General features: G+C 49.7%; 1 protein-coding gene and 1 pseudogene across 1 annotated transcript in view; one reads left to right on the top strand and one right to left on the bottom strand.

Moving 5' to 3' along the window:
* The window catches only part of LOC137364982 (oocyte zinc finger protein XlCOF7.1-like), a gene marked incomplete at its 5' end in the record, with an annotated part of 660565 nt that overhangs the window by 141749 nt on the left and 503893 nt on the right, over window positions 1–14923 (bottom strand). The gene's annotated exons all lie outside the window — the stretch shown is intronic.
* LOC137365027 (U2 spliceosomal RNA) lies at window positions 1259–1393 on the top strand (annotated as a pseudogene).

Below are 14923 nucleotides of genomic sequence, written 5' to 3' on the forward strand. Positions count from 1 at the left end.
TCTTCTCATCACCAGCCAAACTACATCTTGGTGCTTGTTTGAAAGTTCTGGTGATGAGGCATTCTGCCAAATGACTTTGGTGGTCTGCTCGGGGAACCATCCGACAGGATACCCCATCTCCTTTTCCCGTAGGGCCTTGAGAACATTCCGTGCAGACCACTGCCTGATGGATCAGTGGTCAAATGTGTTTTCCCGCAGAAACTGCTCCACGAAGGATAGGTGGTACAGCACGGTCCAACTACATGGAGCGTTCCGCGGCAATGTGACCAGGCCCATCCTTCGCAACACTGGGAACAGATAGAACCTCAGCACGTAGTGACACTTGCAGCTTGCATACTGGAGGTCTACACACAGCTTGATGCAGCCGCACACGAAGGTGGTCATCAGGATGAGGGCAACGTTGGGTACATTTTTCCCGCCCTTGACCAGAGATTTGAACATCGTGTCCCTCTGGACCCAGTCCATTTTAGATCCCCAGATGAAGCGGAAAATGGCTCGGGTGACCACCACACTTGAGTGCCTCTGCTGCCTGGGATTGTCACCCCCTCTCATGCTCGCATCCTTCCTAATAGACTCAGCAAAGGGTTCAACACAGCAAACAAACAAGACAGGGGAGAGAGGACAGCCCTGTCTGACTCCAGATTGGATCAGGAAACTTTCCGATTCCCACCCATTGATTGAGACTGCGCTACTGATGTTCGTGTAGAGCAGTTTGATCCAATTGCAGATTCCCTCCCTAAACCCCATTTTGGAAAGAACGTCCATCATGCAGGTGTGCGATTTCCTGTCAAAAGCCTTCTCCTGGTCCAGGCTGATGAGGCAGGTGTCCACCCTCCTGTCCCGTACATAGGCGATCGTATCCCTGAGTAGCACGAGACTATCAGAGATCTTCCAGCCGGGTACAGTACAGGTCTGGTCAGGGTGAATCACCAACTCCAGAGCAGACTTGACTCGACTGGCTATGACTTTGGACAGAGTTTCATCTCAGTCATTCAGGGACCTGGAATTCACACAGTTTGAGCCCATGCTTACCCGAACCCACTTCTGATTGGTCACCCTCTTCTTATTCACATGTCTTAACCAATCGCAGAGCCTTGAATTAGAAAATGCAGCCAAGCATTGGCTTAAATTGTCGACCTGACAGAATATTTTAAATCGAAAAAGCCTCCAATTTCAGTGCAGTAAAGAAGCGAATTCCTGGAAAATCTATGTCCAGTAGCTTGGGGCCCAGGCAACTGAAGGCAGGACCGCCAGTGGTGGAGCTTCTCAGCCTTTTGGCTAAGATCAAGTGTAGTATCTGTTCTTATCAGTACTTACTTGGCAGTGGAGAAACCATGATCAGTGGCTTTTGATCCTGGGTAGGCTTTGAGTAAAATGGCTATAACCAATCTTTGAGCTTCAGGCCAGGGAGTGCGGAACACCATTCGGGTGGTGGTGAAGGACAAGGAAGGAGATGCACTGGTCGATCGCACCTTCTTCATCAAGAAAATCCTCATCGATTGCTGTGGATTTCAAGCTAGGCACATCTTCTGCCTGCAGGATTTCCCCAGCAGTGGGTATATCGACATGACATTCAAGAATGTGGCGGGATGCATCAAGTTCCTGAAGGCGTTCAAGGAGAAAGGGGACCGGGCGCCGCTGTCGATCCTCCCAGTGGAGCCGCTCTTCACGCTTCCGTCACAACATGACCGGGTGGTGACAATTCACCTCTACAACCCCCATGTTCCTGTGGTGGATGTACTCACCTTTCTCGCCAGGTACGTCGAGGTGGCCAGCACTGATGTCAAAGACCCCTTTGGGATTTGGACCAATAAGCGGCAAGTCAAGGTGACCTTGACGGTCGATGCCAATGGAGCCATCATCCACCCTCCCTCCAGCTTCGCTATCAGGGGAAGTCGAGGCTTCTTGGTCTACGCTGGGCAGCCCAAAGTTTGTCGCACCTGTGGCAAATCTGGTCACGTGGCAGCTAACTGCAGCACGGTTGTCTGCAAGAACTGCAAGAAGGAAGGCCATCAGACCAAGGACTGTAAGCAGAGTAAGTGTTGCAACCTGTGCGGTGCGGCAGGCCATCTCTACAAAACCTGCCCCAAACGCTGCCTCAGTTATGCTCAGGTGGCAAGGTCCAAGGAAAGGCCGGGAGAAGGTTCGACGAAGGCGTCCGGTGTTGGAAAGGAGACAAGCAACCTTCTCTGCAGTGAGGAACTTCTACCTGAGAAGGGGAAGAAAGGGAAGGCAACTGAAACCAGCAACCCGGCACCTACCCTGCACCCGGAAACCCCTCCTCCACAGACAGAATCAATGGAGGAGGAGGCAGCAGATGGACAAACCGGTCAGTGGCAGTTTGTCCAAAGGAAAACCACAAAGAAAAGACCTCCAAAAGCGGAACAGGCCACCACCCAAACCAGTGGCAAGAGGAGGCTACCGTCTGAGACAGACTACAGCAGCTCCTCTTCACTGGATGAGGAAGTGCCGGAGCGACAGCACCTTCAAAAGAAGCGGCAGAACTCAAAAGGAGCTGGAAGATAAAGCCCCCCAGCCCCCGGGCACTGGAAGCTGTGATGGGCCTGTCAAGCCCCAAACCCAAAGCGCCACACCTAGCGACATGGCCAACACATCCCAGCTCTGGGACACTGAGAGCAAAGACACATCTGGCGCACTTCAGCTCTGGGAAGCCGGCAGCAGTGATGTTTTCGAGGAGGAACAGAGGGGAATAGCACAGAACAGCCCAATCCCTGCTGCCAACAAGACCCCCGCACCCCCACCGATGTCACCTCAGTGGAAGAAACCCTGCATGAAAAACCAGGAGGGGTTTCTGAGCCCAACGAGTGTGAAACAGCTTGCGTACACTATGGGTATACAGGAACATCCTGAAGGACTGGGACTAGCAAGGACAAATGGTATGGGAAGCAACAACTAACTTTAAAAAAATGGGTATAAGGATTGCTTCAATTAATGTGCGTAGCATTAAATCCACTATGCGATGGATTACCTCGCCAAGGTCAAAGCCGACCCCCTGTTTCTGCAGGAGTGTGGAATACCACATCTCAGCACCGACAGGCAGTGGTCGCAATGGTGGTCCCACGGGCCATCGATCTGGTCAGGGGGTAATGATTGCCATTCCTCCGGCCTGGGTCTTCTGCTGCGGGGAGGTAACTTCACCATCTCCGAACTTAAGGAGGTGGTGGGCAGTCGCCTCCTCATCGCAGATGTAATGTACAACAATGCTTCGCTCTGGTTGATCAGCATGTACGCCCCGTTTCAATGCAGCGAACGGTTGACCGTCTTTAGAATTAGAATTAGAATTAGAACTAGAACATTACAGCGCAGTACAGGCCCTTCGGCCCTCGATGTTGCGCCGACCATCTGACCTACACTATTCCATTTTCATCCATATGTCTATCCAATGACCACTTCAATGCCCTTAAAGTTGGCGAGTCTACTACTGTTGCAGACAGGGCGCTCCACGCCCCTACTACTCTCTGCATAAAGAAACTACCTCTGACATCTGTCCTATATCTTTCACCCCTCAACTTAAAGCTATGGCCCCTCGTGTTTGCCATCATCATCCGAGGAAAAAGACTTTCAATATCCACCCTATCTAACCCTCTGATTATCTTGTATGTCTCTATGAAGTCACCTCTTCTCCTCCTTCTCTCTAACGAAAACAACCCCAAGTCCCTCAGCCTTTCCTCGTAAGACCTTCCTTCCATACCATGCAGCATCCTAGTAAATCTCCTCTGCACCCTTTCCAAAGCTTCCACATCCTTCCTATAATGCGGTGACCAGAACTGCACGCAATACTCAAGGTGCGGCCTCACCAGAATTTTGTACAGCTGCATCATGACCTCGTGGCTCCGAAACTCGATCCCCCTACTAATAAAAGCTAACACACCATATGCCTTCTTAACAGCCCTATTAACCTGGGTAGCAACCTTCAGGGATTTATGTACCTGGACACCAAGATCTCTCTGTACATCTACACTACCAAGAATCTTCCCATTAGCCCAGTACTCTGCATTGCTGTTACTTCTTCCAAAGTGAATCACCTCACACTTCTCCGCATTAAACTCCATTTGCCATCTCTCAGCCCAGCTCTGCAGCCTATCTATGTCCCTCTGTACCCTACAACACCCTTCGACACTATCCACAACTCCACCGACCTTCGTGTCATCCGCAAATTTACTAACCCACCCTTCTACACCCTCATCCAGGTCATTTATAAAAATGACAAACAGCAGTGGCCCCAAAACAGAACCTTGCGGTACACCACTGATAACTAAACTCCAGGATGAACATTTGCCATCAACCATTGCTGCTGGCAACGTGCAGGCCAGTCATCCTAGGCGGTGACTTCAACTGCATCATCGATGCAGCTGGGCGATCTGGCAGAGACGACAGCAAACTGGACGCTATGTCCAGATTCCTAATAGAAACAGTAAAAGATGCAAAACTGCACGACGTATTCAGCAAACCTGCAGACGGAGTGCAGCATAGATAGACATGGTCAAGATTGGACGGGTCTGCCCATTCCAGGATTGACTTCCTGTTTGTGGCCCATGCCGTCACGGTCAGATCCATTGACGTCAAGCCGGTGTTCTTGTCGAACCACTGCCTCGTAATGGCCGACTGTCACTTACAGGACGACTAGCGGGTTGGCAGAGGGACGTGGAAGCTCAATGCTACACTGCTAACCCCAGAGAACGTTGAGGAACTTAAAAGGGATTACAAAGGTTGGAGAACCGTGAAACCCCTCCTGAGTCTCCAGTTCACAGGTGGGACGCGATCAAGGAGAACATCAAGAGGTTCTTTCTCCTCAAAAGGTGTTCAGAGGGCGAGAGAGAGAGAGGGAAATGTCCTGACTCCAGAAAAGTATGCAAAATCTGCTCCGGCTACAGTCGATGGGGGTTGAGGTCAAGGAGGACCTCCAAGAGGTGAAGAGAAAGCAGGCCTCGCTCTTTGCCACGGAGACCTCCAATATCATCTTCCGGTCCAGAGTCCACCCCATTGAGCAGGATGAGATGTGCTTGCATTACTTCTTCCAAAAGGTACACAGAGAGAGCTCTGTTATCAGCAGCCAGAAGGAAGAAGATGGCTCGGTAACATCTTCGCAGTCCGACATACTAAGGATCAGCAAATCCTTTTATGCTGGCCTGTATGACGCGAAGCCCACAGACAGAAGAGCCTCCCAGTCCTTCCTGTCATCTATCACAGAGGTCTTAGATGACAGCAGGAGGGAGAGACTGGACAAGCCGCTAACTCGGGATGAGCTAACAAAGGCCGTCAAGTCCTTCGAGACGAATAAAACTCCCAGAAGCGATGGCTTACCGGTTGAGCTGTATTGTGTCCTGTGGGACTGGGTTTGCCTGGACCAGCTGGAAGTATACGAGAGTATGCTCCTGGCCGGCAGCATATCAGAATCCATGAGGAAAGGCATCATCACCCTCATTGACAAGCGGAACGGGGAGAGGGCAGAAATTGGAAATTGGCAGCCCATCTCACTGCTTAATGTTGACGACAAGATTCTGTCCAAAGTCATAGCCAGTCGAGTCAAGTCTGCTCTGGAGTTGGTGATCCACCCTGATCAGACCTGTACTGCACGTGGCAGGAAGATCTCCGATAGTCTCGCACTACTCAGGGATACAATCGCCTATGTACGGGACAGGAGGGTGGACACCTGCCTCATCAGCCTGGACCAGGAGAAGGTTTTTGACAGAATATCACACACATACATGATGGACGTGTTTCCAAAATGGCGTTTGCGGAGGGAATCTGCAATTGGATCAAACTGCCCTACACAAACATCAGTGGCGCAGTCTCAATCAATGGGTGGGAATCGGAAAGTTTCCCGATCCAATCTGGAGTCAGACAGGGCTGCCCTCTGTCCCCGGTCTTGTTTGTTTGCTGTATTGAACCATTTGCTGAGTCTATTAGGAAGAATGTGAGCAGAAGAGGGGTGACAATTCCAGGCAGAGGAGGCACTCAGGTTAAAACCTCCCTCTACATGGATGACGTCGCGGTCTTCTGCTCGGACCCGCTGTCTGTGTGCAGACTGATGAGCATCTGCGACCAGTTGAAACTGACCTCGGGAGCCAAAGTTAACCACGGCAAGAGAGAGGCCATGTTCTTTGGGAACAGGGCTTACCGATCCTTTGTCCCCTTCACCGTCAGCTCAGACTACCTGAAGGTGCTGGGAATATGGTTCAGAAGGGCCGGGGTGTGCACCAAAATCTGGGAAGAGCGAGCAGCCAAGGTGCGACACAAGCTGAGCATGTGGGAGAAGCGATCTCTCTCCAATGTGGGTAAGAACCTGGTCATCAGGTGCAAGGCGCTCACGTTGTTGCTGTTCATGGCGCAGGTCTGGCCCATACCCCACTCCGGCGCTGTGGCGGTCACCCGAGCCATTTTCCGCTTCATCTGGGGATCCAAAATGGACCGGGTCCGGAGGGACACGATGCTCAAACCTCTGGATAAGGGTGGGAAAAATGTACCCAACATCACCCTCATCCTGATGACTACCTTCGTGTGTGGCTGCATCAAGCTGTGTGTAGACGCAAACTCCAAGTGTCACCACTTGCTGAGGTTCTATCTGTCCCCGGTGTTGCGAAGCCTTGTCACATTGCCGCGGAATGCTCCATCCAGTTGGACTGTGTCGTTCCACCTATCCTTCGTCGAGCGGTTTCTGCGGAAAAACACCTTTGACCACCGGTCCATCAGCCAGTGGTCTGCACAGAATGTCCTCAAGGCCCTACAGGAAAAGGAGATGGCGGATCCTCTTCCCCAAGCAGACCACCGAAGTCATTTGGCGGAATGCCTCATCACCAGAACCTTCAAACAAGCACCAAGATGAAACTTGGCTGGTGGTGAGAAGAGCCCTCCCAGTCAGATCCTTCCTGCACACCCGAAGTCTCACCCCCTCTGCACAACATCCTCGAGGTGACTTTGGTGGGGAAGAGATGGTTGCCCACCTCCTTCTGGAATTTGTCTTTGCAAAGCAGGTGTGGAAAGAGATGCAGTGGTTTTTGTCGAACTTCATCTCAAGCAACTCTGTAACATAGGAGTCTGTGCTCTACGGGCTGTTCCCAGGGACGCACACTGAGATAAGCATCAACTGCTGCTGGAGGACTATCAATTCGGTGAAAGACACCCGTTGTTCTGCCCGAAACTAGCTGGTCTTCCAGCAGAAAGAGTTGTCCACGACCGAATGTTGCAGACTGGCACATTCCAAGGTCCAGGACTATGTGCTGAGGGACGCACTAAAGCTTGGGGCAGCCGCAGCAAATGTTCAATGGGAAAAGACCACTGTGTAAGGTCCCCCCACCAAGTTGAACGGATGGGCTGGGTCGATGGAAAACCCCTCGAAATGTATCAGGAAAATTTTCGTTTGCTGTAAAATGTATATGGCATGGAAAATGAAATCGAAGGGTTGTGAGGCAGCTCACTCCTGCAATGAAGGAAATTGAACTCCTTTGCACTGTTTGTAATTTTCGACTTGGTGCTGTTTAGAACTGTTTAGTCATGTACTTTTTACAGATTTTTATGAATAATGTATATTTTGGAAATAATAAAAAAAAGTCCAGTAACAAGTTAAAAACCTGTTTCCATATTCCACTTTTACTGTCACAAATTCCGGGCGCTATTTCACAAGCAGATTTAATTTGTCAATTGTTGTCAACTGTTCGAACTGGCGGTAAACAACTCTGTTCAGCAATCTATAATGGGACAAGTAACTCAAACTCCGTGTGGAACAAAGAACGAAGAACAAAGAAAATTACAGAACAGGAACAGGCCTTTCGGCCCTCCAAGCCTGCGCCGATCCAGATCCTCTTTCTTAACATGTCGCCTATTTTCTAAGGGTCTGTATCTCTTTGCTTCCTGCCCATTCATGTATCTGTCTAGATACATCTTAAAAGACGCTATCGTGCCCACGTCTACCACCTCCGCTGGCAACGCGTTCCAGGCACCCACCACCCTCTGCGTAAAGAACTTTCCACGCATATCCCCCCTAAACCTTTCCCCTCTCACTTTGAACTCGTGACCCCGAGTAATTGAATCCCCCACTCTGGGAAAAAGCTTCTTGCTATCCACCCTGTCTATACCTGTCACGAATTTGTAAACTTCAATCAGGTCCCCCCTCAACCTCCGTCTTTCGAATGAAAATAATCCTAATCTACTCAACCTCTCTTCATAGCTAGCGCCCTCCATACCAGGCAACATCCTGGTGAACCTCCTCTGCACCCTCTCCAAAGCACCTACATCCTTTGGAAGTAATAAATTATGGACAATTGGTAATTCCCCTTCACACAGGCTTCAGGGGGACAGTGAGAAGTCACTGAAATAGTTGCTTAAACATTTTAAATAGTTGCCATTCCTGTTACAAATGTTTTGAAATTAGACAGTAATCAGCCCTTTCACAGAGACTGTGGGTGGCTCTGAAAAGAGCCTTTGGCTTATGAGATGACATTTTGGCCGCTTTACTTTTTCTGGGAGCTCTGAGCGCTGGTTTTTTTGGGCAGCAGCACGGCCTGGATATTAGCCAGCACCCCGCCCTGTGCAATGGTCACCCCTCCCAGCAGCTTGTTGAGCTCCGCGTTGTCGCGGACGGCCAGTTGCAGGTGTCGGGGGATGATGCGGATCTTCTTGTTGTCCCGGGCCGCGTTACCGGCCAGCTCGAGGATTTCAGTGGTTAGATACTCGAGCACAGCAGCCAGCACCCACAGGCTCAGCATAGTTGCCCTTTCTCAGGAGCCTGTGTACACGGCCCACTGGGAACTCCAGTCCAGCCCGGGAGGAGTGAGACTTGGCCTTGGACTGAGCTTTCCCGCTGGTCTTACCTCTTCCTGACTTTTTTTATTTCCAAAATATACTTTATTCATAAAAATCTGTAAGAAAAAACAATACAGAACAGTTCCAAACATCATCGAGTCAGACAATACAAAGAGTGCAAAGGAGATCAGTTTCCTTCAATACAGGAGTGAGTTGCCTCACAACCCTTCCATTTCATTTTACGTACCATGTACATTTTACAGCAAACAAATATTTTCCCGATAAAGTTCGAGGGGTTTTCTATGGATCCAGCCCCTCAGTTCAGCTTGGTGGGGGGACCTTACACAGTGGTGTTTCCCCATTGAGCCTTTGCTGCGGCTGCCCCAAGCTTTAGTACGTCCCTCAGCACGTAGTCTTGGACCTTGGAATGCGCCAGTCTGCAACATTCGGTCGTGGACAACTCTTTGTGCTGGAAGACCAGCAAGTTTCGGGGGGCAGACCAAATTGATAGTCCTCCAGCAGCAGTTGATGTTTATCTCTGTGTATGTCCCTGGGAACAGCCAATACAGCACAGACTCCTGTGTTACAGAGCTGCTTGGGATGAACCTCGACAAAAACCACTGCATCTCTTTTCACACCTGCTTTGCAAAGACACATTCCAGAAGGAGGTGGGCAACCGTCTCTTCCCCACCGCAGCCACCTCAAGGGCATTGTGCGAAGGGTGAGAGACTTCGGGCGTGCAGGAAGGATCTGACGGGGAGGGCTCTTCTCACCACCAGCCAAGCTACACCTTGGTGCTTGTTTGAAAGTTCTGGTGATGAGGCATTCTGTCTAATGACTTTGGCAGTCTGCTTGGGGAACCATCCAACAGGATCCACCATCTCCTTTTCCCGTAGGGCCTTGTGGACATTCCATGCAGACCACTGCCTGATGGGTTGGTGGTCAAAGGTGTTTTTCTGCAGAAATTTTCCCACGAAGGATAGGTGGTACGGCACGGCCCAACTGGATGGAGCGTTCCGCGGCAATGTGACGAAGTCCATCCTTCTCAACATCGGGTACAGATAGAACCTCAGCACATAGTGACACTTGGTGTTTGCGTACTGGGGATCTACACACAGCTCGATGCAGCCGCACACGATGGTAGTCATCAGGATGAGGGCAATGTTGGGTACATTTTTCCCGCCCTTATCCAGAGGTTTGAACATCGTGCCCTCCAGACCCGGTCCATTTTGCATCCCCAGATGAAGTGGAAAATGACTTGGGTGACCACCAGAGCGCAGGAGTGGGGTATGGGCTAGACCTGCGCCACATACAGCAACAACGTGAGCACCTCGCATCTGATGACCAGTTTCTTACCCATATTGGAGAGAGATCGCTGCTCCCACATGCTCAGCTTATGTTGTACCCTGGCTACTCACTCCTCCCAGGTTTTGGTGCACGCCCCGGCCCTTCCGAACCATATCCCCAGCATCTTCAGGTACTGTGACCTAATGGTGAAGGGGACAAAGAATTGGTCAGCCCAGTTCCCAAAGAACATGGCCTCGCTCTTGCCCTGGTTAACTCTGGCCCCTGAGGCCAGTTCGAACTGGTTGCATATGCACACAGACAGCAGGTCCAAGCAGAACACGACGATTTCATCCATGTACAGGGAGGTTTTAACCTGAGTGGCTCTGCTGCCTGGGATTGTCACCCCTCTTATGTTCACATCCTTCCTAATATACTCAGCAAAGGGTTCAAACAGCAAACAAACAAGACCGGGGAGAGAGGACAGCCCTGTCTGACTCCAGATTGGATCGGAAAACTTTCTGATTCCCACCCATTGATTGAGACAGCGCTACTGATGTTTGTGAAGTGCAGTTTGATCCAATTGCAGATTCCCTCCCCAAACCCCATTTTGGAAAGTACATCCATCATGAAGGTGTGCGATATCCTGTCACAAGCCTTCTCCTGGTCCAGGCTGATGAGGCAGGTGTACACCCTCCTGTCCCGTACATAGGCGATCGTATCCCCGAGTTACGCGAGACTATCAGAGATCTTCCTGCCGGGTACAGTACAGGTCTGATCAGGGTGAATCACCAACTCCAGAGCGGACTTGACTCGACTGGCTATGACTTTGGACAGCATCTTGTAGTCAAAATTAAGTAGTGAGATGGGCTGCCAAATTCTGATTCCTGCCCTCTCCCCCTTCCGCTTGGAGATGAGGGTGATGATGCCTTTCCTCATGGATTCTGACATGCTGCCGGCCAGGAGCATACTCTCGTATCCTTCCAGCAGGTCTGGGCCGATCCAGTCCCACAGGGCCGAATACAACTCAACCAGTAAGGCATCGCTTCCGGGAGTTTTACTCGTCTCAAAGGACTTGCCGGCCTTTGTCAGCTTGTCCAGAGTTAGCGGCATGTCCAGTCTCTCCCTCATGCTATCATCTAAGACAGCTGTGATAGATCACAGGAAGCTCTGCTGTCTGTGCGCTTCGTGTCAGACAGCCCGGCATAAAAGGATTTGCTAATTCTTAGTATGTCGGACTGCGAAGACGTTACCGAGCCATCCTCTTCCTTCAGGCTTCTGATGAAGCTGTGTGTAGCTTTTGGAAGAGGTAGTGCAAACACATCTCATCCTGTTCGATGGAGTGGACTCTGGACCGGAAGATGATTTTGGAGGCCTCTGTGGCAAAGAGTGAGGCCTCCTGACTCTTCACCTCATGGAGGGCCTCCTTGACCTCGACCTCCATCGTCTGAAACACATGCTAAGTGCCAGATGCTGAAAGGTTTTTTTTTTAGATTAGAGATACAGCACTGAAACAGGCCCTTCGGCCCACCGAGTCTGTGCCGAACATCAACCACCCATTTATACTAATCCTACACTAATCCCATATTCCTACCAAACATCCCCACCTTTCCCTCTATTTCCCAACCACCGACCGATACTAGTGACAATTTATAATGGCCAATTTACCAATCAACCTGCAAGTCTTTTAACTTGTGGGAGGAAACAAGAGCACCCGGAGAAAACCCACGCCGACACAGGGAGAACTTGCAAACTCCACACAGGCAGTACCCAGAATCGAACCCGGGTCCCTGGAGCTGTGAGGCTGCGGTGCTAACCACTGCGCCACTGTATAGGTTGATTACTGCACTCACAGTATCTCAGCCTGAGTCATCTAAAGGAACCTAACACACAAATAGTAGCACTGAGAGATTGTGAAAGAGTCCAAAACTCAGAGTACCAGACACTGACAGACACAATCTGAAAACTACACACACATGGATATAGAATTGGCTAACTCACAGGAAACAGAGAGTGGGGATAAATGGGGCATTTTCAGATTGGCAAACTGTAACTAATGGAGTGTCACAGGGATCAGTGCTGGTGCCTCAACTATTTATGGCCTATATTAATAATTGCATGAAGGCACTGAGTGTTTTGTTGCCAAATTTATGGACGGTACAAAGATAGGTAGGAAAGCAAGTTGTGAGGAGGCCACAAAGTGTCTGCAAAGAGATATAGATGGGTTAAGTCAGTGGGCAAAAATTTGGCAGATGGGGTATAATACGGGAAAATGTGAGATTGTCTACTTTGGCAGGAAGAATAGAAAAGCAGAATATTACTTGCATCAGAGAGACTGCAGAATGCTGCTGTACCAAGGAATCTGTGTGTCCAGGTACATGAATTACAAAAACGTTAGCATGCAGCTAAGGCAAGTAATTAGGAAGGCAAATGGAATGTTGGCATTTTAGCAAGGGGAATGGAGTATAAAAGTAGGGAAGTTTTGCTATAACTGTACAGGGCATTAGTGACATCCCAACTAAAGGACTCCACACAGTTTTGGTCTCCTTATTTAAGGAGGGGGACACATGCATTGGAATCAGTTCAGAGAAAGTTCACTCGGCTGATTCCTGGGATGTTGGATTGTCTTTAGTTTAGAGATACAGCACTAAAACAGGCCCTCCGGCCCACCGAGTCTGTGCCAACCATCAACCACCCATTTATACTAATCCTGCACTAATTCCACATTCCTACCACATCCCCACCTGTCCCTATATTTCCCTACCACCTACCTCTACTCGGGGCAATTTTTATAATGGCCAATTTACCTATCAACCTGCAAGTCTTTGGCATGTGGGAGGAAACCGGAGCACCCGGAGGAAACCCACGCAGACACAGGGAGAACTTGCAAACCCCACACAGGCAGTACCCAGAATTGAACCCGGGTCGCTGGAGCTGTGAGGCTGCAGTGCTCACCACTGCGCCACTGTGCTGCCCTATTGTCGATGGCTGCCCTTGATGAGACAATGCTCGCTAGGGATGAGCAGTGATCACATCATCCAGTGGTTCGCCATGGATCTTGATATAGAGGGGCAGTGTCGGGGAGCAGGCTGGCAGAGCACCTTTGTCTTCCAGACATTTAGCTTAAGGCCAATTCTTTCATATGCCTCAATGAATGCATCGATCAGGGTTTGAAGCTTGGTCACTGGGTGTGCGCACCCGCAGGCGTTGTCAGCGTATTGCAGCTAGATGACAGATGTTGGAATGGCCTTGCTTCTGGACTGGAGGCAAAGTCAGTTCAATAGTTTCCAACTCGTACTATAGAGTAGATCGACTGACACAACAGCTGGTGGGCTGAAAGAACGCTGGAACTACAAAAACTTGCTGAAAGCCACGACACATGTGGCTTCTTCGGCACTGTCAAGATCATTCACGGCCCAAGTATCAAAGGACATACCCCACTGAGAGCAAAGAATGGAGTGACACTGATCAAGGACAGAGAGGCAGTCAGCACTCATTGGAAGGAGCACTTTGAATATCTCCTCAATTGCGATGCCGTCTTTGATGTGAGTGCCCTTGACTACATTCCACAGCATGCTACCCACCATGACGTCAGCACAATCCCAGACTGACAGAGATTGACAGCTAAAAAAAAAATAAGGCCACCGGCATAGATGGAATTCCCACCAAAATTCGAAAATACAGCAGAGAAGCACTCTTGACACAAATACATCATCTCACGTCTCTCATGTGGAAGGAAGAGAGCATGTCAGGGATTTCCGAGATGCCGTAATTGTGACCATCTTCAAAAAAGGTGACAAACCCGACTGTAGTAACTACAGAGGGGCAGCCCTGCTGTCCGTCACAGGGAAGGTCATCACAAGAGTCCTTGTCAACCGCCTCCTCCCCATGGCTGAAGAGCTCCTACTGGAATCACAATGTGGATTCTGTCAATCAAGAGGCACAGTGAACATAATCTTCACAGCAAGACATTCCCAAGAAAAATGTCGGGAACAGCAGCAACCTTTCTACATGGCCTTCTCTGACCTGACAAAGGCCTTCATCTCTCCAAACTGGGAGGGATTATGGAACATCTTCTTCAAATTTGGCTGCCCGGAGAAATTCGGCACCATCGTCTGCCGACTGCATGACATGTAATCATTGGCAACGGACCTACCACTGACCTAATCCCAATGCAAACTGGGCTCAAGCAAGGCTGTGTCATCGCACCAACGCTCTTTTCCATCTTCCTCCCTGCAACATTCCACCTCATCTCCTCACACTCAAACACAGTACCAGAGACTGACAGATACAGAATGGATGTCACACTCACAGTACCAGAGTCTGTAATATACAGAATGAATCCCGACTGCACCAGAGACTGAGAGCTACCGAATTACACAACACGCTCAAACACAGGATCAGAGAAAAAAGAAATGAAATTAATTGCACGCTCACATGCAATAGCAGAGACACAAGGACACAGAATCAGCCAATATGTGTCTTCCCAACAACAGCCAGGACATTTCCAGGGAGCTTTACATAAGAAGCGGCTCTTTCAACAGAAACTGGGGTTGGAGACAGTCTTTGGGAAATATACTTCCTGATTGCAGGAAGGGTGTTTGTGATTGGTTGCAAATGTTTAATCTGATTGGATGGCGAAAGAAACCAATTAGAGAATTACAATATGAAACCTTTGTGACATCACTGCAAGTCACCCAATCACAATCTTTATTTTCCCCCATCCCTCATTAGCATAGAGCTGTGGGATTGTCTATTTAATCCGCACTCGGAAGGGGTTTGGTTTATTTCTGTGTCTGAAATTGAGACTGAAGATGGTTGAAGAGAAGAAGAAAGCAGCTCCTAAGAAGGGCGCCAAGAAAACCTTAAATAAACC

Source organism: Heterodontus francisci, unplaced genomic scaffold (genome assembly GCF_036365525.1).
Source record: "Heterodontus francisci isolate sHetFra1 unplaced genomic scaffold, sHetFra1.hap1 HAP1_SCAFFOLD_43, whole genome shotgun sequence".
Taxonomy (NCBI): Eukaryota; Metazoa; Chordata; class Chondrichthyes; order Heterodontiformes; family Heterodontidae; genus Heterodontus; species Heterodontus francisci.